Source organism: Equus caballus, chromosome 31 (genome assembly GCF_041296265.1).
Source record: "Equus caballus isolate H_3958 breed thoroughbred chromosome 31, TB-T2T, whole genome shotgun sequence".
Taxonomy (NCBI): Eukaryota; Metazoa; Chordata; class Mammalia; order Perissodactyla; family Equidae; genus Equus; species Equus caballus.
The window spans coordinates 3,061,854-3,082,710 of record NC_091714.1 but is presented as its reverse complement, the minus strand read 5'-3'; the positions used below and the strand labels follow the sequence as shown (position 1 = coordinate 3,082,710).

Genomic DNA, 20,857 nt, shown 5'->3' with positions numbered 1-20,857 from the left:
ATTATTCTCTCCTTGAAATGCTTTTGCCCTTGGCCTCCAGATCTCAGATCCTGGACCTCTTCTCTTGTCCATCTATACCCACCCCCTTGGTGATCTGGCCCACTCATAAGCTGATGACTCCTAAATTTACATCTCCAGCCCAGTGCTCCCTTCTGAACTTCATATTCAAATAAGCAACTACATATTTATATCTCCACTGGGATAGTCTAATAGGTATCTCTAACTTCTCAAGTTCCTAACTAACTTCCTGATATCCTTCTCTACCCCCAACCTGCTTCTTCTGCAGTATTTCACACTTTATTTAATGAACCCCATCCTTCCATCATTCAGGTCAAACATCTAGGATGCATCTCTTGTGCTTCTCTTTTTCTCAAACCCCATATCCTGTCTTTCAGCAAATCCTGTTGATTTTATTTCCAAAATAGACCCTTCATATCTTACTGGGATGGTCTTCCTAATTCTACTCAGGTCCCCCCAGTATACTTTTAGCATGGCCACTAGGGTAATCTCTTTAAAACGCAAGTCAGATAATGTTACTCAAAACCTTCTACTAGCTTCCCATCTTACCCTGAGGAGAAGGTGAAGTCATTATGATGAGCTGTAAGACCCCACGACCTGTCTCCTATCACCTATTTGACCTTAATCCCTTTTGCCTTCCCCCTGGCTCACTTCAGCCACACTGGTCTTGAACATGTTAGGCAGATGTCTGCATCAGGGACACTGCCCTTGCTGTTGCTTCATCCTGAAATGCTCCTCCCCCAGATAAAGACATGGCTCATTCCCACGCCTCCCTTGGGGCTCTAATTAGATGTTGCCTTGTTGGCAAAACCTTCTCTGTTCATTCTACTTAAAATTGCCTCAGCATTCCCTACCTGATTTCCGGCTTGATTTTTCTTCATGGCACTTATCACCATCTACCATATTATATATCTTTTTATTTATTTTGTTTATTGTCCAGCTCCCAGGACTGGGATGTGAAGCCCAGGAGGTCAAGGATTTTATCTGTTTTATACACTGCTGTAACCCTTTTGCCTAGAAAAGGGCCGAACACATAGCAAGTGTTTGCTGTAGGAACAAATGAATTGTGACACGGAGCAAAGAGGACTTAGAAGACCTAGGTCTTATTTGTCGAATCCACTACCCCTGATTTATACACTCTTGGGTAAATTACTTAACATCTGGACATGCAAGTTTCTTCCCATCCGTAAAACTTTTCCATCTGTAGAACAGTTTACCAAAACTGTCAAGATTAAATGAAATGATAAACATGAAAAGTACTTTCTAATTTGTATTACACAAGTGTTAATTAACATTAACAGTACTATTTATAATCACTGGAAAAAGGAGACAGTTGGGACAGACCAGAGATGTATATTCTCACTACTCGCCCAGCAGTCTTTGGGGTTTCATATCAAGGGCCAATTTGGTACTTTACGTGGGGAAATTTGTAACTTGACAAATGCTTATTTTAGACCTAGGTGGAGAGGGTAACCCAGAGTCCCCCTCAAATCACAGGGCTATTCCCAAACGGAATGCTCACAATCGCTCCAGGGATATGGAGATTCAGGGTTTTGCTGTCCTTAAGCAGTTCAGGTTATGACTTAATGGGCACATGTTGTAGAAGATGGTTAATGAAGCCACATGAATCTTTTGAGGGTGACACGTCCGCTCTACAACTAGGTCATGTCTCCTTTTGGAGCCGATCACAGACCTACAATATGTGTGACATGCTAATTCTGTCTTCATTACATCTTTACCTACAAAAGCATAAGTCATATAGGTTTTTTTGGGCTTTTTATTCTTTTAAGAATAGGAACGTGGGTAGTTGATTATAAAGTTCATTAGGTCGTGTGTGGAGCTTTTCAGAGAACTTTACAATCATTCTAATTGATTTGGAGTTTCCAAGAAGAATCGAAAAACATTCCACAGACTAATAATTCTGAAACAAAAAAAAAATTTGTATCTAAAATTGAAATTATCAAGTGACCTAGTTGCATAAACTTGCCTTCCTTCCTCCACCTTATTTGTTACCTTTATACGATCTGAAGTATGTGTTGGAAGAATAAAACTTGTGGTAAGGCAGTTCACCACAGCGCCCCGCGTGTGGGTAAAGAATGAGAGAGTACTCAGTTGAGATGATAGCTGAGCAAGGACGTGCAAAGGCCAGGAATCCTTTAAGTAGCACGGCATCTGTACTGCTTTAATCAGTAAGAAGAAGGCCAGCGTGTTTGCACTGGTGAAGAGAAATCTAAAGATTTAAGAAATCTGAAATTTAAGAGACAAACTCGGTGGCTGCTCATTTGTGGAAGGAAACGCTCCTTCTTTGTCGGTAAGTTTTTGTTTTGTCTCGGAATTTAGAAACTATTGTATCTCTGTTGTCTTAATAACCACTTTATGCTTTAAAGGTAAAAGAATATCGCAGTTTGTATGATCAAGTCAGACATTGATTCGATGCTTATGTGTTTAGACTCCGTTAGTCATGCCACGGGAGAGAGAAGACATGCGAACTTTTGTCGAGTCTGTTAGGTGCTACACACTATTCTAGAGACTTCATGTGTGTTATTTTATGTAATTCCAACAACATCCTGGGAGGTAGGTGTGATTAAAGAGTTAGAGAGATGAAGTCCGTCTGTGTGTGACAATGGAGGTATTCGAGTCCAGATTTTTCTGATTCCAGAGTCTGTGCTCTTTCTGTCTCACAAAGACATTAAATATAATCTTCAAGTTACCTGTGGCCTTATGTACAGTGTACACCATGTAGACGTGTACACATGTAGCACTTGTGAAAGAACTGTAGTAACATTTCCAAAGATCCTGATAAACCATAGCCACCTTTGAAAGAGCAGTCATCTCTATGAGCCGTAACTATAAAGGAGAAACACAGATTCTACAAGCCCAAAACACAGGTTCCCTAATGTGACTTGCGTGCACGCTGCAGGGCTGTACCTGTGTTCCAGAATAAGGGGTTCTGGGTGGATCCAAACATGGATGAAGCACAGAGGGAGTCAACTGGGTGAGGGGAGATGGAAATTGACCTAGAAGAGCAGGGATGTGGTCTAGGGGTGGAGAATGGAGCAGGTTCCAGCCCCATATGGACAGAGAAGAGAGAGACAGGGTGCTGATGAACAGGGGTGATAAAATGGGAGGAAACAGCGGGTGAGCCTGGAGCCAGCGCAGCAGAAGATACAAACCCGTATGTGAACACGCATCCATGTGTGGATATACTTATGCGTCTAGTTCAAGAGAATTCATGTTGTAACTCATGGGAAGAAGTTCTCGTGATAACATCATCTTCCAAGTGAAAGTGACAAATAGGTGGCAATCAGTTTCACTGTGTTGTGGGTTAATGTATTTATAGCATTTTAAAAATACCATGAACGCATTTATATGACCATATTAGAGGCATCAGTTTTAATCTTGCTTTATATCTTCTCTTATTAAATGTCTTAAAACTTCTAAGCCCTCATTTACCTGGAGGTTTTTTTTTTTTTTTTATCTAATAATCTCAACTCTCTAAGACAAACTGAGAAAGAGGAAATGAACAGGACTCTGCTGCCAAAATAGATACCACAAAGCTCATGCCTTACGGCTTGTGAGCCTCTCTCCCAGGGGAGCCCCTCAGGTGCACATTCAGACACACTGACATTTATTTTAGGTGCAGTTCTGATAAGCAGGGCAGTTTGGTTTCCCAGCCCAGAGCTTATTAGAAGCAAAAGGTTAAAAGTGGGAAGGTCATCTGCTGGAGTCAGACACTGGGAGTAAGGAGGCATGAGAGAGGATGGGCTTCCAGCAAAAGTTAGGGTGGGAGACCCCAAAATACGGATAGGACAACTCAATATACTTAACCTGGGGCTACTTAATGCAGGAGCAAATAGTCCCAAGTGTTTGAACCATTTCTGCTTGGAATTTGGTGCTCGGTTGCAGAGAAGCAAAGCTCATGCCCACAGTGGTGACCACCAAAGAAAGGCATTTGAGGATGGACTGGACAACTGTGATTTTACCAGAAGATGCATTTGAGCAAGAATTTCATTAGTCAGGCGTCAAAATGCTAGTGAAGCATCTCAGTTGAAAGTTAATTCAGAATAACCTTCCCCAGGAAGAAGATTAATTAGACATTGCTGTGTTCCTAGATATCCAGTGCATTGTTCAGAGCTCGGAGGATGGAAAGGCCAGCCAGGCGAGGTTTAAAATCTAAAGAGGATTCCATATCAGAGACGATTAGGTGTCTGTAGAATAAATACATGCCTTTTTGCTTTTTAAAATGTTTCCTGTTTTGGGAGTAGAGTGAGGATTTGGATACACCAAGAAAGAGAAAACGGCACAAAGAAAGAAGAAAGATGGAAAAGTGGAGGCAGGATGAGGAAGAAGGCAAGGAATAAAATAGAGGGAGAGATGTTAAGACAAGGAGCGGAGGCTGCAAGGAGGGAGGCGGCCACCCAGAACCAAGAGAGGGGCCCCATTGGGCACTGTGGACGTGGTTCTGGGCTCTGCAGAGCCTCAGCCAGCAAATAGCCCAGGCGCAGTTCAGGGTCGCCCATAGCAGTGGGCACAGGGTTACCTGGACTTGGGGGAGGGAGCAGGCCACTCTGGCAGCCTCCTGCATTTCCCTTTCCAGTGCCTTTCATGCTCCCAGGCCCTCCCTTTCTACTTGCTGTACCCAACCATCTGAAATTCTGGGGGAGAAGGGACGATGAGCTTAATAAGTTACAAATTATGTGCACTTACTAGGGCCTTCTAGATCCTTCCTGCTCACGGTAGTATGAAGAATTGCAGGATCTCAGGTCCCTCCCAGGCTTCAGTCAGAATCTGCATTTTAACCCCTTGGCCAGGTGATTCATAGGCATCGTATGCTTGGAAACCCCTCTTCTGGGCGTAGACGGCCTCGATCCAAAGGGATCAGTGAATGCACGGCAGGCGGTTGTTGCTGCTGCTGTTGTGTTTGCCTTCTAAACATGGCACAGAGATGAGCAGGACCCCTTTTCTATCCGAAACCATCTTAGCAGCTGCCTGCTGTGACTACCGGGAAGGGTCGGGGCGGGGTGGAGGTGGGGGGAGCAGCCTGCGACCATCGGCACATTATCACAACATCATTCTTTCTCATTTCGGTAGCACCTTTATAAATCAGCCTGGCTGTTCCCATTAGGCAGACTGAAAATGAAGCCCTGAATCTGGGTCACTGAGGAATGCAATGAATCAGTGGAAGCCCCAGGCCCTTTGCTCTGCCTCTCTCCCCTGTCATGCATGGTGAGTGCCATTAGGAACTGAGGTGACGATATCTTCACAGATTTAGATTTTATTTGTGGCTTTATCTAACATCAAAGTTGTTTGACTCGAGGCCCCAACATTAAAAAGGATGTGTGGCTTTCAGATTTCTTTCTGACAGATAAACAGATATTTTAGTAAATCTAAAAATCACTGTCATGTGTGTAATTAAATGAAAATGCAAGAAAATAAGTCAGTCTCCTTTGGTCTTTTTATCGGTTTAGGCCTTTTCAGGTTCTGTAAAAGAGGCTGAGATGATTTGCATTTCTCCTCCCACATACTTTTCTGAGACAGTGGTTAGCAAACGGCCACTCTGACATCCTCTCTGCAGTCCCCCCTGGGAGGTTGGCTGGAGGATGAGAGCCCGGACTGGCTGGGTTACCCTGTCCTTCAAGCTCCCAATTTGGTAGAACAGGTGAACAGGAGGCCTCTGTCATCCCCACGCTGTCCATTCTGGCGAAATGAATCACGCCCCTGTCGAAGAATTTTGTGACATTTTTAAAGTCACTCGAGAAAAGTCAATTCCACTGGAAGTTAGTTTGGAGCTACTTAGAGCCATTTCATTGATGGGGACAATCTCATTAGGTCCACAGTACTGTGCGTTCTCCTTTCCTTTTACTGAGCAAGGGTTGGTGCTGGTCAATTTGGGGTCATTTCAGCATTTCCTGTATCTGACCTGCAGCAAAATAGCATGTTCACTGTTCTGGAAACTGAAAAAAAAAAAGAAATTGTATGACAGGAGCCCTCAGACAATGAAGATTGTCAGGAAATATCTAGAAGGTGTAATTTTTCCAGCAGTGAACATTAGTGATCTCTGTAATAGTTGCTACAATGTCTCTATACTGCTCTTAGAAATTGTTTCATTATACAAACAACTTATCTCATTGTTAAACACGTGGAAAGCACAGAAACATGGAAACAAAATTATATTTCTTACATCTTCACCTCCCCAAGCAACCACCATTACCATTTTAATATATTTCTGCCCAGGCTGTATTCTGAGCAGAGTTTTGTCATCGTTTTTCACTTTTACTTAGAAATGTTGGTAAGAATAAGGCTGTGTCTAGAACGCTGTGGTTAGAGTCAGAACTTTAAGTTGGGGACCTCAAACGAAATTTTGTAAATTTTCTATATGCATGAGGCTAACTCAAAATTTTGAAAAACTCCCTCCTCCTCCTGTTTCAAAGATCCCCAGGCATTATAAAAAGAGTGAAAATTGGTTTAATTGAATTCATCTTTAGAACAGTAGCTGTGACTAGCTGGACACAACGACAGATCATCATGTGCAAGTGGGTAATAGCATCTCTCCATTCTCCAGAAGGTTCCAGAAGGCATGAAGAAGAGAGAATTCCAACCTCTGGTTGTGTCTCTTGAAGACATCCAGGGGGTTGACTCTGTAAGGCCGGCTTCCTCGCCTCCCTAATTCTCTCAGACTCTCCAGCTGCCCAGGAACCTTTCACAGAGCCCCCGGCTCCCTCACCCACATTCCGCCCTCCCGGCTTTCCTCTCCTTCCACCACTCCCTGGCTCTTTATCTTTTGAGGTTAGATTGATCTTTTTGGCTTAGCCTCCCTTTCTTCGGCACACGAGGTGACAGAATTTCTCTCCAGTCTCTTGACTCAGCTCCCTCGCACATATGGGGAGGGAGAGACAGGCAGCAAGGGAAAACACACACGCTATGATTGGACGGGCTGACTGTCACAAAATTCCTCCTTCCTCCCAGCTGAAACCATCTCCTTCCGCCTTCTTATCCTTGGGCCCGTGTTTTCCTTTTGGCACAATGAGAATAAGCCCAGCTAGCATTCTTCAAGTATTTAAGGCAGCTGTCTTCCCCATGGGCTCCCACTCCACCCCTGGTCTTGCCACCCTCCTCCTTCCTTGATGTCCAGGTTTCAGGCCCCTTCACCACCCTAATCCTGCTCTGTAATGAGGCCCCCTCCATGCCCCAACCACCTTCATCCCTTCCTCATCCCATTCCTCAGTGCCATTACTTCCAGACACAGAGCGACCAACCTTCCTGGTTGGCCAGGACTGTCCTGACTTTGGCACTGGAGTTTCCATGTTCCGGAAACTCCTTTAGTTCCTGGCAAACCAGGGTAGTTGGCCACCCTAATCCTGACAGCCCCACAAGGAGAAGAAGGGTTAAGGGTTGACTCCTTCCCCTCTGTTGGTTGAAGGGTCTCTGTTGGTCCATCAGGGGCCATTAACTCCTCTGTACTTCTGGGCGGTGCCTGAGGGCTGAGCAGAAAAAACCTTGAGTCAGAAAATCAGAGCTTTGGGTGCTTAAGATGGGAACTGTCCAAGAGGGCGGTCTCTGTCCATCACAGCTGCAGCTGGGATCAGACGCGGGTCAAGAGGACATGACGTGGGAAATCAAAAGTGATGTCTGCTGACTCCCCAGGCTGAAAGAAATAAACTTTCACCGCGTCCGCTGCCCTCCCTAACTCCATCCTCTTTCTTCCAGTCTCACCGCCGATTTTTTAAAGACACATTTTCTACAACTGTGGTCTCCATTTCCTCAGTGTGCTCTCTCAAATCCTTGTAATGAACTTTCCACTGAGACATTCATACTGAAAGCCGATCTTCAAAGAACACAGCAAACCCTGGTGATGAATACAAAGGGCAGTTTTCAGCCCTCGAATTCCCCACTCTGCAGGTTTTTCTTGAAATACTTTCCTCCCTTGATGGCCCCAATAACACTGACCTAATTTTTGAGAGACCTAATCCTTGGGGCCACTTGTTTTTTGTCTTTTTTCCTCACTTCCACTTGTTCTTCTGCTCCATAAGCACACGCACAGGTTCCCAGAGCTTTTGTCCGCATCTCTGAGATCAATGACAACCTCTCTGTTCATAACTATTCCCACATCTCTTTCTATAGTCCCTCTTTAGGACTCCATCATCATCATCACCATCATCACCATCATCACCATCACTGCCACCATCCTCAGCTGTTCCTGTGTGTCAAACACTGTGGGATGTATGCACTCTACATGTCTCTAATCCTCACATGGATCCCCTAGAAATCTCTAATCTTCATTTCATCCATGTGGAAACCCAGAGATTAACTTGAAAAACAGCCAACATATGGTTGACACAGATCTGAAGTCACATCAAGACTTTCCCGTTACACAATAGCTCCTCACATTCTGTGTACCTCACATTAAACTCATTTCCTTCCCCCTTTGATCAGTTTCTATAACTTCTCCATGTAGAAATGAGTTAGAAACTGAGAAATGAGTTTCCGGTCCTGATTTCCCTATTTCTGTGGAGATGGGAAACTTGGCGTCATCGTCATTCCTGCTTCCTCTTGCTCCTTACTGATGTTTCAAAATATCTCCCAAACATCACTTCTTCTTCTTCACATTGATCCCAGAAATGCATCAACGTTGAGATCAGAAGACATGGCTTTGAGCCTTGGCTCTTCAAGTTATGAAGCCCATGAATTTGAGGAAGTTGCTTTATTTCTCTGAGTTTCGATCTGACAACACCAACACTGTCTAGGCTTGTTGTGAAGATTAATGAAACAGAATAAGGGAAATATCAAGGTATCAACCCAAAAACCCAGAAGGCGTCATTAGCACTGCCAGTCAACTGGCCATCGTGCCTCTGCTGTGTGATGTGGGCAGGCCCGCCTTCTGGATGGCTTCCTCTCCTTGTCAGTCTTGTGAACTTGGCCTTGTCCCCCCAGAGCTCCAAGAGTCCCCCTTCAGTCCAGTCGCTCACCCTGGTCTGAGTTCGTACCTTCTTTAACTCATGCCGTTTGCCTGCCTACCCCTTCCTGCCTGGCCAGATTGCCATCTTGTCTCCCTGTTGAACTCTGGCCTTCCTCCTTCACAAAGATGGCTCAGACCATTGCAGCAGACAGAGCCCCCTCTCTCTCCCTCCTTTAAGCCCTTCACATGATTGATATTGGCTCCTCAGTGATCAACCACATACAGCCTTGCCTCATCACATTGCATGTCTTGTCATGTATGTATGCCTCAACTTTGCAACCAGGGAAGTTCCTTAAAGGCAGGAAACAAATTGCACACTTCTATGTGTCTCTGTACGTAGTATAGTGTATGTAGTGGGTTATCGGAAATAATAATTTATAACAGGCAAGGTAGGTTGGTGTGCCCCTGGCTCTTTAGGTGGACAATTTTTAGACCAGACAGTTGAGGGTGTAGAGTAACAAACAGTTTCAAACCTCTGTAATCCCAAAGCTCCAGGATTCACAGTGAATATCAAAGATATACACTTGAAATCTTTGTAAATTTCAAAATTTGAGATGTCAGCACAGCTAGCAATTCTCCCTGTAAAAATGCACTTTGTCTCTGTTGGGGCACTTGCTGACATAATTTGGTGAATAGGGTTTTCTTGCTTCTCTATAGAGGAAAAGAGATGGATCCAAACTACACAGCACAGGTCCAAACCACTGCTGGATCAGATATTCTGTTTTTAAATTTGTCCTGCTACCAACTCTCCAACAGCATCATTATTTTAGATTTCTTACTTTCCTCCCCTTACTTCTAGCCCATGTTCTAACTTTTTGTTTTTATTTTATTTTTAATACATCTTCATTACTTCAGAAGAGGTTTAGAGTGCGTGATGAGGAGTAAAGGGGTGTCCCAGTTATCTACTGTTGCTTAGCAAGCCACTTCCAACTGTGGTGCCTTAAGGCAATGATTTATTACTGTCTCTTGTGGCTCTGGGGATAGTCTAGGCTCAGCTGAGTGCTTCTCAGTTGGGGTCTCTCTTGCAGTTATAGTCAGAGGGCGGCTGAGACCTGAATCATCTGAAGTTTCCACTGGGCTGGTTTGCTCCCCATGGGGCTGGCTGCTGGGTGGCATTTCAGCGGGAGTTCTCCACTGGCCCGCCCACATGTGGCCTCTCCATGTTCGGTCTTCTCAACCCAGCATGGAGACCGGGTTCCAAAAGGGAGCATGCATTCCACGAGGTCCAGTGGGAGCTGCAAGGTTCCTTGTGTCTTAGCCTCGGAAATCCCAGATTGTTACTTTCCATACTCTATCAGTCGAGCAAGTCACCAAGGCCAATGCAGATTCAAGAAGAGGCAAACTAAATTTCACCTCTTAATATGCGAGGAGCATGCCTATTTTGGGAATAGAGGCATTGAAGTTGGTCATCTTCAAAGACTGTCACAAGATGTAAACATCTCATTAAGATACAGGTAACACCCAGATCACCAGCCCTGGTGGCCTAGTGGTTAAGATTCGGTGCTCTCACTGTCACAGCCCAGGTGCATTTCCAGTCAGGGAACCACACCCACCCCCCCTCCCCCCATCTGTCAGTTGTCATACTGTGGTGGCTGCTTGTTGCTGTGATGCTGAAAGCTATGCCACCAGGATTTCAAATACCAGCAGGGTCACCCATGGTGGACAGGTTTCAGCGGAACTGCCAGACTAAGACAGACCAGGAGGGAGGCCCTGGCCACCCACTTCTGAAAACAATGGCCAGGGAAACCCTATGAATAGCAGCAAAGCATTGTCTGACGCGGCACCGGAAGGGAAGAGGATGGTGCAGAAAGACCAGGCACGGTTCTGCTCTGCCATGCACCGAGTCTCTGGGAGTCTGAATCGACTGGCTGGTACAAACATCCAAAACACCAAGGTCAGCCAGGTTCATTTCCCAGGGCTCGGCGACTCTCGCACACCAGCCACCCAAAACCAGACTCAAGTGTGTTCCTCAGAAATATTGCAAATTACTACGTTTTAGCCCTGCACGGCACTAGCAAATATTAAACGCAGGTCCTGTTAAATCAGTGAGGGCCAAGGCGCTACTCACTTGCCGAAGGGCTGTCAGCTTTTCCAGCCACATGCTCATCAGCAGATTTTGATCATCTGTCTGTCAATCATCTTTTGAAATTATCCCCAGAGTTGAAAACATACTAAATCCTTTGTCATCTGTTAAGGACCACTCCACATAAACTATGAGGAAGTCACTTTGACCGAAAAACTTTCTTTACACAATGGTTGCTTGAGGTCATTTGAAGTTTTACAATTTTATGATTTAAAAATTTGTTTAGGGGCAGGCCCGGTGGCACAGTGGTTAAGTTCACATGCTCCGCTTCAGTGGCCCGGGGTTCGCTGGTTTGGATCCTGGGCGTGGACCTACGCGCCGCTTGTCAAGCCACGCTGTGACAGGTGTCCCACATATAAAGTGGAGGAAGATGGGCACAGATGTTAGCTCAGGGCTAATCTTCCTCAGCAAAAAATATAAAATAAATCAATAAATTTGTTTATTCATAACCTACACACATTTCCTAAGGACCTATTTTTCCTTTTAAATTCTTCTTCCTTCTTCAGGGGACCTATTTGTATTCTCTGCTGCATCTGCATAGCGCAAGACTCCTTTCCAGTCTAAGTTTTGTAGGGTCCTGCAGTTGAAAGTGCTGTCTTTTTACACTACCATGGTGAGACCTGGCAGTTAGAATAAACGGTCACTGCAACCCTGAACCACAGGTGACATCCTCAGGGGTGCTGCACACAGTCTCAGCACAAATTGAAAGCAATTCCTTATGGCTGTGATATTAATCTGCCAGACTGTCCCTGGGCTTTGTTCCGAATGAAGTTTTCACATTCACTGCCAAATTTTCAGGCTGGAAAATTGCTTGTATAAAATGCCAAACTGTACACTGTACTTCTTGTTTTTTATGCACCTCACAATGTCATGCAAATGAGCAGGGTAATCCTAAATTTGCAGAAGATTAAATAAGTTTGAGATCTCACAGGATCTTTACCATGGGGCATTTTCTAGAGAGATAACAACAAAATGGGTCTTAGCTTCCTATGGATGACCTATAATTTGGATTTTACTTTGCAATACAGAAGGAATCTTGGGGCAAAGAATATACCAGTCGCTTTATAGGCCAGTGAGTGCCACCGAGCAGCAACCTCAGTCATCAATCGAATGGAAAGGCAAGAGACCTGGGCTGGGAGCTGGTTGAAGGCCAGGTCTGAATTCTCTACCATTCACTTCCCATCTGGGGGCAGAGAAGGAGCACGAGAGGAGGAAGTCGCTGCTGGGGAGATTCCTCCCACCTCCCTCCCTCTTTGCTCTCTACTTCTGGAAGGTGGCCCACATATTGGTCCTGAGTTCCATTGTGTTCCAGGTAAGGAAGGGTAATTGAGCCATCCCAGTCCCTCAGCTTCTCTGTATGGCTGCACAATACTGCCTTTATGAACATGCTGCACTCTATTTACTATTCTTTCTTGGTCCTTAGCAAAGTCACATCTTTTCTTTTCTTTTCTTTTCTTTTTGAGGAAGATTAGCCCTGAGCTAACATCTGCCACCAATCCTCCTCTTTTTGCTGAGGAAGATTGGCCCTGAGCTAACATCCACGCCCATCTTCCTCTACTTTATATGTGGGATGCCTACCACAGCATGGCTTGATGAGCAGTGTGTAGGTCCATGCCCAGGATCTGAACCAGCAAACCCCAGGCCACTGAAGAGGAATGTGCGAACTTAACTGCTGTACCACTGGGCTGGCCCCTGTTTTCCTTTTTTTCAGGCAGGTCAAATCCAGGGCTACAACTAGCTCTAAAGGGTTTACCTTCTCACCTTCATGCTAAACAAGACCATCGAAGGGGAGGTTCAGGGAACAGGTAGAAAGGATGGAGCTAGAGAATGTGTGATGTGTGTGTCCCCAAATTCCACAGGTGGCCTGCATCTTCCTCCGCAGGGAGTCTGGGGCCCCTAGGCAGCCCTTTTAGCAGCTTCCTTCCACAGCAAGAAGCAGAACCTCAGTGGAGCCGGTGGAGGTGAGGACAGAGGGATGATGACAAGGCGGCAGTGGGAAGGGCAGAAAAGAGGTGTTTGCTTTTCTCTCCTTCTCTCCATCCCATGATCAGCCAGTTCCAGGTCAGAGACAACCAGGGAAGTCACATGGAAGGTTCTCTTCAAACAGAAGAGAGGACTGGGTATCCCTTGTGGAGGGGAATCTTATGCTCTTTCAAAGAAAAACAACTCAGGACTTAGTGAGAAGAGTCTTTTATTCAAAAGGATTATCATAAGTGGGGAAGAGACCATCGCAACAGGTGCCCTGTAGTGGTGGGGTCTGCAGGCATCTCAAAATCAGACAGAAAAAGACTTTTCTTCCACAGGGTCCAGGAAGGCAAATGGATGAGTGGACTCTTTGGAGGGAAATGACTAATGGGGTCTGCCAGGAAAGGGGTCTGGCTGTGGTCAGCGGATTCCCAAGAAAGGCTGACGAGGGGGCAGGTTCCACTCTTCAGGGCTCACTAGGGCTTGGGGGACAAGCTGGGTCAGGGATCTGCAGGAAGGAGAGAAGCCTGACCAATGTTTCATCGAGACAAAGCAGAGGGTCAGCCACGGGCAGCAGTGAGCTCTTGGCCAGCTCACAAGTGAAAGGAGGCACGGGGTTCCGAAGGAGGGAAGGTGGGAATCAACCCAGGGTTGCTTTCATTGATCTCCAGGTCCCTTTGCTATAAATCTTCCCGCATTTCTTAAGACTTGATTGACAGAAACAATTTATGATGGGGAAGACCTTTATGACTCCAGAATTCTTTGCCCCTTTAAAAATTTTTTTTAACCATTCACACCTAAAAATGGGTTCCCCAAATGAATCATCAATTGTTAGATTGAATGACAGGGCACATGTTAGATTTGTCACCCGTCATCTCATAATGATCATGTGCTTGGCTTTTTAGGGACCAATGTTTATTTTTTTAATTGAGGTATAATTAACATGTAATATTATATTAGTTGCAGGTGTACAATATAATGATTCAATATTTGTATATATTGCAAAATGACAGCCACAGTAAGTCGAGTTAACATCCACCACCACACGGGGTGTCTTCGATCTCAAATGATACAATAATGGCTAATATTTACTGACGACCCACTCTGTGCCAGCACTGTTCTAACTGCCTTACCTGGACTGACCAGTCATTTCTTACGACACTGTGAGGTTAGAAACATTACGGTCTTTATTTTACAGAGGAGTGAACCGTGGCATTGAGAGGGTCAATAACTTATCTGTGGGTGCACAGCTTTCGGGGTGAATTGAGAACAGAGGCTCCAGAGGCTGCATCAGTAACCACAGTGCTCACATGGCCTTATCTCAACATTTTCAAATCTTCCAGGCAGCTTGCAAAGTGTCCTTGCCCACAGAGATAATTAGGCAAAGAAGTGTGAACGTTTGAGTACAAACTCAGTTGAAAAGCAACTCACAGAGTCATTCTCCAGAGGAACTACCACACCCAGGGCTCTCCGTCCTCATCACTTTTGCTCCTGGTTTGACTTTGTTTCCAGGGAGTCATATGATGGTTTTATAACCTACAGGATATACATGGTTAACCATCTGCATTTGGGCAAATAGGCGTTACTTTTAAGTAGGAAGTGGTACTTTCAATTTTTCAATTCAGCAATTTGCTTTTGGCCAGTTCTGGTCTCTCACTGCCTTTTTCTTAATGACCATTAGAAAGTGCATCTTGGTAAGAGACTCACATTGGCGATGTGGGCTCCTGGAACATCACTGAGGGGAGCATAACAGAACAATTCACTTTGGATCACAGCATCTCTCAAGGTGAGCTTGGCTTTACAACCTTCACTCCTTTCAAAAATGCCTTAAATTCTGTAATATCTGAGTCTAGGAAGTACTGGACGTGGAATTGTTTCTCTTAAGAATTCCAGAATTCTGGCATATTGACTGTGTTAACACTTAATAAAACATTCTTACCTTCATGAATACCTTGACCTTATAGGTTTAATGATAGTACAGTGTTTTCAAGAAGTTCGCTTTTCCTCTAAATGTACCATATGTGACTTGATAATCATCGCCTTGCATGAGAACACAGGTGATGGTTTTGGCTTTGCTTGTTCATACGGTAAATATCGATATCTGGAGAGATATGCAACTCTTTATTTAACAAAGTGCATGAAAAGATTTTGAAAAGCTAAAAACTAAGCTAAGAAACATTTTGGAGGCACTGCTAAAAGTGATCTATGCGATGAAAGGTAATGAGTGAGCATCTCGAACAGCTGGAGGTTGAGTGGGAAGGAGCTTGTAAGGAGAGCTGTTTAAGAAACATTGATGGGGGGAAGTTTTTATGAGACTCAGTGCATTACAGGAAAAGCTCTGATAAAGGCTGCAAATGCCATAATGATCATGAAACTGCTGTCTCATGGCCATAAAAGAATAATACATAATGATCTTTAAGAGAGCCTGCCACAGGTTACCTCCACAGCCTTGTAGCAGCAGAAAATAGATGTTGTAGAGATCAGCACTCTAAAGAAAGAGATAAATGCAAGGTCTGAATTCAAGCCATTCTTGAAATGATTGAAGGTATAATTTCTGCAAATAAAAAAGAAAATGTCAATCTGAGCTTCCAAAGAAGCAAAAGGAACCAAAAGGAAAAAAAAAACACTTATATACAAATCACTGGAAAAAACCTTTTGGCTTCTTTCTTAACCACTCTTATTCAAAAGCAGAAGGAAGCCAGCGTAAAGTTTCAGCTCCACTGAGGTTTATCTAAAAAAGGATAAAAAACTGTGTGTTCATGATTCAAATAAATTAAGAGAACATAAATTTATTAAATACCTACCATTGCAGTATATGAGAATCTGATATCAATAAAAGGTATTGAAATAAAGCTATTATTTAAGATCTCATGGGAATTTTACAGCCCTTCAGTAAGACTTGCTGCAGACAAAATGAATTAGAAGGTGAGTAAGAGATGATATGAAAAGTATCACTATTACTCAGAGCCCTGTGTGAGCCACTGTCTTCCCATCTATACAATGGGTATAACATCTACCTTGAAGGGTTTTTATGAGGTTGAAAGAATAGATACAAAGCAGTGGTCCCAATGCCGAGTATGTAATTAGAACTTAATTTGCAGCACACACACAAATATGCACATATAACACATTTACACACTCACACACTCATGCACACACATAACATATATACACATGCATAATATATACATGCACACCCATGCATACACATACATGCACACACATAGCCTAACACATATGCACGCTCATATACCCACTCTTCTTTAGTCCTCGTTCCTTGTCTCGTTAGGCCATCACTATTTACGAAAGTAAGCATCGATTTAAAATCTTCTGCTTTAATTTTAACAAGCTGTCAACTTGTTATGGAGTTTGTTTAAATTAAAACTTTAACACAGTTTTCCTTGCTGATAATATTTTGATAAATATTATTAACGGTTTCCCCGTACTTAATTTTCTTGGGTAATGTCTGCCCTTGGCCAAATGGACCAACAAAAGAGAGTTGGTCTGTCAGCCACTCCCTTCTGCTTTGTCAGGCTCCTTCTCTCTTCTCTGGGGGACCCTACTTCCCTTTTGCTGTCCTTCTGTCTGCCGCCACCTCTGCTGGTCCCACCAGAGAGCCGACTTGTAATTTGTCTCCTGAAGACTGTATCCTCAGTCAACTGGCACCAGTTAAGATGCTTGCTACTAAGGACTTGAACTGTTTCCCACCTGTCGCTGGTCGTCCGCGTTTGACTAGACAATTCACAAAGCCGTCAAAGTCCAAAGCAATGGTTTTCTACGATGTTGAGTCACCGTGGAAGGCCTGGTGGAGATGAGTGTGGCTGTGTGGCAAGAAGGGAGCACAGCCTCGTGTTTCTTAAACTGCACAGTCTGGGTTATGACCCTGTTCTCCGGCTCACTGGGCTGGTTCTGCTTTTCAGGGTGCATATTACTAGGTGTTCTTTCATTTTTGAGTGAATTAACCAATTAGCGGTTAGTTTCTGAGACTCTTTTGCCATTGTACCTAGTAAAAATGGTACTAGGCAGCCAAATTATTCTGTTGCAACAAAGTAAGTTCATATTTTAAATACTGCGTTAAAAATGCTACTCTGTCACATTGTTATTCTTAAAGTAACACTTTGTTTTCAAGCATGGCAACAAAATCTTTGAAATATTAACATGGAAAGGCAGAAGCTGTTCCCACTTAGCCTGTGTGTACGATTACCCTTAGGATGGTGGCACACTGGCTTTTCATTTAAAAGGGTAATATACATATATATACATGGTTTTAAACCTTAAATGCAAAAGTCACATGAAGGTTTAACTTTTCATTATACGCCTCTAAAAAAGGAAGAAAAGCCATTCAGAGATGTATCTTTTAATAAAGTTGGTTTCCAAGTATATCCACGGTGAGAAGAGAATCAATCAGGAGGTAGCCCGAGGCCAGCATAATTTCTGTCTCAAGCAGTTTGTGAGGGATTGGATACCCTCCCAGGCAGACACCGGCATGGAGACCAGCTTGCTGCCTAAGGATGGATAACCCGCTTGGCTTGGTGGCACCTCTTGCCACGCTCGCCTCAGTGGCAGTGTCAGCACTGGAGAAACCGCGAGCTGCAGAGGTGAGAAGCCTGTGTGCCTGGCACTTACACCTGCCTTCGAAGGAATGAATTGGCGAATATCTCCTTTAGGCCAGCTTTTCACGAAGTGTTTCCCGAAGAACACTGGCTCTAAAGGGTCTGGAGGCAAGCAGGTCTGGGAGATCGTGCTTACTCAAGCAGGGCTCCGAAGAGCCGTGGATAATAAACTGTGATTCAAATATCCAAGAGGAGGAGCCATTTATTAGCATGGCCCAAACTCTTTTAACCCCAGAGCAATGTTTCACCCTCCTTTCCTCTCTCCTCTCTCCCTCCTTCCTTCTACCCAGAGCATCTCTGGGAACGGACTTGTAAATGCCGATCTATTCTAGTGGTATAGTCGTTTGATGATGGAATTCTCTATGAAGCAACCATTCCAGTGCTCACACATCAATATGCGTTTGAATAATATGGAGATTGTGTGAATGTGAAGAGATAAATGATCAAAGCAGACATCCGTAGGACGTATGGATGTCACCTAACATCAAACTTGACTAATGATTCAAAAGACACAGACAAGCATGAGGCCCAGAGAAACATCCCTTTCCTGGAGGAGCCCCAAACCATCAGTCATAGCTTACTAAAAATGGGTTTTGGTTACAGATTAATATGAAGTGTGTGGACACTATATGTGAACACCTTGCTCTCAAAGGCTCCCCACTCCTCATACAAGTAGAATCTGCCTGTGTGCCTGCTTCCCCGCCTCCTGTGTACTATGCTCCAGCTGTCCATAAAATCTATGTTTGTGTGCAGTAAGAAATCTAGGTACACAGGGAGAGTTTGTTTAAAGGCGTTTTTAGATAAGGACTTCTAGGTACTTTCCAAGTGCCATTAGCCTGTTTCCAAGGCGGGCTGGTCAAGGTTAATCATTCCTGGTGTCCCCAGCCACTGGGAACCCTTTCCTCCCCAAAGAGCTCTAGCTTCAGAGATTCTTATTCAAGAGGTCTGATCCACCCCATTTTCAGTAACGACTCGCCCCTCTCTGCTTTAGAGATAACCATCTCCTGAGGTGGCCCCACGCCATTCTTGCTAAGCTGTTTAACGATTCTTCCTAACGTTGGGCCAAAATCTGTTTATATGATCTCTACTCATTGGTCATTTTCTTACGCTGGAGGGGGGAGGGATCGTTAGCCTACACCCTCTTTCAAATGACCACCTTGCAAGTAGCTGATAACTTCATTCCTACCTGGCCCTTCATCTTTTTAGGCTAAACAAGTCCAGTTCTGATATGCAGAGGTTTCTTTTCATCATCATGATCACTTTGCTACAGCTGATGCCAGTGGGTCATTTCCATAGCTCGACTCAGAATTATTGTGTAAACCTGACCTGTGCCGGGTTGATGGGACTGTCGCTTATCTCATTCTAAACCTTACAGTTTTCGTAATTTAGCCTAAAAGTTAAACCTGAATTAATTTTAACAGGCTACATTTATCGAGCACTGTTTTAGGTTTCTATTGGTGCCATGACCACTTACCACAAACTTAGCAGCTTAAACATCACAAGCTCAGTATCTTACCGTTCTGTAGCTCAGAAGCCTGATAGCAGTCTCACCGGGCTCAAATCGAGGTGTTGGAAGGGCTGCCTCTCTTTTGTAGTTTCTAAAGGAGGATCTGTTTCCTTGCTCCATTGAATTGCTGCGAGAATTCAGCTCTTTGCTGGCTGTGGGACTGAGATCCCCATTTGCATATTGGCTGTCAGCTGAAGGGCATTCCTAGCTCCCAGAGGTCACCCACATTGCTTGGTTTGTGGCCCCTTCTTCTGTCTTCAAGGCCAGCAACAATAGACTGAGTCCCTCTCGCGCTTTGAATCGCTCCTTCTCCGTCTCAGCTGGGAAAGATTCTCCACATTTAAGGACTCACAATCATGGGTCCCACCTGGGACTCACCAGTCCCATCCATCAGGCCCACCTGGATAAGCCAGGATCCTCTCTCCATCTCAACGTTTGCACCCTTAGTCCATCTGCAAAGTCCCCTTGGCCATGGAAAGTCACAAGTTCATGGGTTCTGCAGAGTAGGGCGTGGATATCTTTGGGGCCATGATTCTGCTGACTGCAAGCATTGTCCCTGTCCATCAGCATCGTGCCTCTGTTATTAAACATGAAAGTAATGCGTCATCGAGATGGGGAAATACGATCCAGATGAAAGTAAAGTCAGATGGTTAGATGGTTAGATGATGAACGTCGGCCATTCTGCTGATTCACCCACCTCTTAGTGAACTTACTATCCAATAAAACTCTTAAAATTTCGGCTGCTGCTGAACTCCCATTTTGTATCTGTGTAGTGGACTATCCAAATGCAAGTGCAGATTCTATTTTCCCTACAAAATTTTACCATACTAGGTTTGACCCATTGATTCTGTCCAGAGATTTTGCACATTGATTCTGCCAACCAATATAATAATTACACTTTTAGGCATCTTGTCATCTTCAGATCTGATGAGCTTGCCTCCTCTCTTTTTGTCCCTAACATCCAGAAAAATAATGGGCAGCACACAGCTGAAGACAAAGACTGGCACGATGTCAACGAGGGTAGAAGTGGTACCATGTGGGCAGTCACTCAAACAACTAGCAAACCATATAACTGTACTCTCACCTAGATTGTACCTCCACATCTTGATTACTCACAAATTTCAGATTTAATCATAGATTCGAATTGTCACAATGCCTCTCTAATCTGCAGTCTAGTGACCATGACAACCAAGGCTAGGACCGTGACAGGGCTGTGAGCAAGCCCGTGCTGGCTGAGTGCTCACCACTTCCGTCCGCAAGCTCTCCAATCATTTCTTCACGATACACTTCAGCATCCTGCCTACAATCCACAGCAAATGTACTACCTCAACTGGAGGCATTTGTCTTCTCTCTCTGCAGGTGAGTTTTGAGAGTTCTTACACAAGCCTGGTCTCTGGAACCCCACAGGCATCAGTCATTGGCTCAGGCACCCTAACTTCCAGTGTCTCATTTGGTGGAGTGCCACGTTGGGCCTTGCATGATACCCCAGGAGCCTGACAGTATTAAGAAGTCCTGTGAGAGGCTAACAGGCAGGTGGTGACAGCTAGTCACTGAGACGGCAACAATTACCGCTTTACTCAAGATAGCTGACTACTGGCAAAGAAGGCTCTTTGCAAAACCACCTCGAATAAAACAACACCTCTAAGTGTATCATATGATTTCCCCTTAGATGCCTCAAAACTCTTGCTCCAAAGGGCAATTTAGAACAGTTTGTC

The 20,857-nt window shown here is 44.4% G+C and overlaps 1 protein-coding gene across 4 annotated transcripts in view; it reads left to right on the top strand.

Moving 5' to 3' along the window:
* Nucleotides 1-1,687: 1,687 nt before the first annotated feature.
* CCR6 (C-C motif chemokine receptor 6) overlaps nt 1,688-20,857 on the top strand; it is a 31,593-nt gene continuing 12,423 nt past the window's right edge. The window contains exons 1-2 of one of the 4 annotated variants that reach the window (XM_005608132.4): nt 2,077-2,329; nt 14,704-14,808. The gene's annotated coding sequence lies outside the window, so the exon portion shown is untranslated. Of the gene's footprint in view, nt 2,330-5,109; nt 5,245-11,971; nt 12,370-14,703; nt 14,809-20,857 lie in introns of those variants that run through there. The other 3 variants (XM_023632933.2, XM_070256288.1, XM_001489474.7) reach the window with 3 other exon arrangements.